The 1,591-nt window shown below is 37.1% G+C and overlaps 1 long non-coding RNA gene across 1 annotated transcript; it reads right to left on the bottom strand.

The window, feature by feature from the left end:
• On the bottom strand, positions 1 to 998 carry LOC122545188. The gene is made up of 3 exons (XR_006310512.1): positions 838 to 998; positions 653 to 679; positions 1 to 29 (listed from the first exon to the last, which is right to left on the bottom strand). It is a non-coding gene; the product is annotated as an uncharacterized LOC122545188 (long non-coding RNA).
• Positions 999 to 1,591: the final 593 nt, after the last annotated feature.

The following is a 1,591-nucleotide window of genomic DNA, read 5'->3' as shown; positions in this document are numbered from 1 at the left end:
TTGTGTTGTGGTCACAGTTGGTAATGTCGCTATCAGCAAACGTAAGGTAAATATTAGACAGAGAATTGAACAAGGTGTAAGAACATCATTTGTATGAGAGCTAATTCCAGATAACTATCTTTGTTCTCCTACAAACAGTCAAATCTTCTTGTAATACAGACATACATGTTTGCCCATTACAGATGCCAATGTTGTTTTGTAAACAAAAGATGAATAGGTGCAGATTATGCAACCATCTCTGCTTTTGAATTACATTTCATCGATATGGAGGAATTAAAATGGTTTTCATTCTGTGTGTCCATCAGTGATGTGAAATTTTATACTTGGGAGGAAATTCTGGCTTCAGTACAGTCAGCTTGGTGCAACTATATGCACCGTTATTGTCCTATTATTCCTCAAGTCTAAGAGAGAGATTATTAAGACCTCACAGAAAATTATGAGTTGAACATTCATAGGTCAGCAATTTCAGGACACCAAACAGTGATTAATAGGGAAGACTAGGATGCAGGTGATGCAAATGCAAACACTCTTTCAGAAATAACATGAAGCTCATTGATAATATTTAAAGAGATAATGGGAAGGAACTTCTTCTATCTTGTCATGTTAATCGAAATAAATACAAATAGAACAAAGGTTCATGAATACTACTTACTCGGTAAAGGAGTTGTTTCATGGTAACCTGTAAGATTAAAGTCATGTGTTTAGATTGTTATCTGTGAGGTGGAAAGCCTTCAACATAGAATTCAATACATTTGCAGTTTTAAAAATCATTGCTAAATTCAATCCAAATTACACAGTGAAAAAGTATGAACATCATATCTCTTTAAATGGAAATACCATTTACGTAGAGGCTGTTATTGTCCAATGTATGTTGTCCTAATGTAGATATATTCTCGGTGTTGTCTCGGAATGTTCGGTACACGATAACTCTGTTCACCTCCTGAAGATCAGAATCATTTCTGAATGTACAGATTGCGTACACACGAGTACTAGCATTATCTGCTGGGCTGTTAAAAGAAAACAGAATAAAAGTGTTTATCCAAATTCCAATCGATAATTCTGAACAGATTACTGAACTTTGTGATTAGAAATCTAACACCCACCAATTTCAATCACTGATGTGTGGTACACCGAATCCCGACAGTGTTGGATCTGGATGTTCGGACCAACAAGTCCACACCGGCTCTCCGAAGAGTATCCTACCCAAAGCCATTCCCCTTGACTCGACATTTACCCCTGACTAATGCACCAAAACTACATGTCCCTGAACAATATGTGCAAATTAGCATCGCCAATTGACCTATACTTTACATGTTTAGATTGCGGGAGGAAACCAAAGCAACTTGAGGAAACCCAAAAACATGGGGACAATGTCCAAACGCCACACAAACAATCGCCTGAATTTGGAATTGCATTTAACATCCCTGGCACTGTGAATCAGCAGTGCTAACCACTGAGCCACCATGCCACCATCAGTAATTCACACAAATACATCAGTAATTTATACAAATATTAAACATTCACTTGATTTAAAAAAAATGATTTGGAAGACAGTGCCTGACCTCCAACACTGTATTCCAAGGTAAACTGA

Source organism: Chiloscyllium plagiosum, unplaced genomic scaffold (genome assembly GCF_004010195.1).
Source record: "Chiloscyllium plagiosum isolate BGI_BamShark_2017 unplaced genomic scaffold, ASM401019v2 scaf_19216, whole genome shotgun sequence".
Classification (NCBI taxonomy): Eukaryota; Metazoa; Chordata; class Chondrichthyes; order Orectolobiformes; family Hemiscylliidae; genus Chiloscyllium; species Chiloscyllium plagiosum.
The sequence above is the reverse complement of the archived record's forward strand: the minus strand, read 5'-3'. Positions and strand labels throughout refer to the sequence as shown.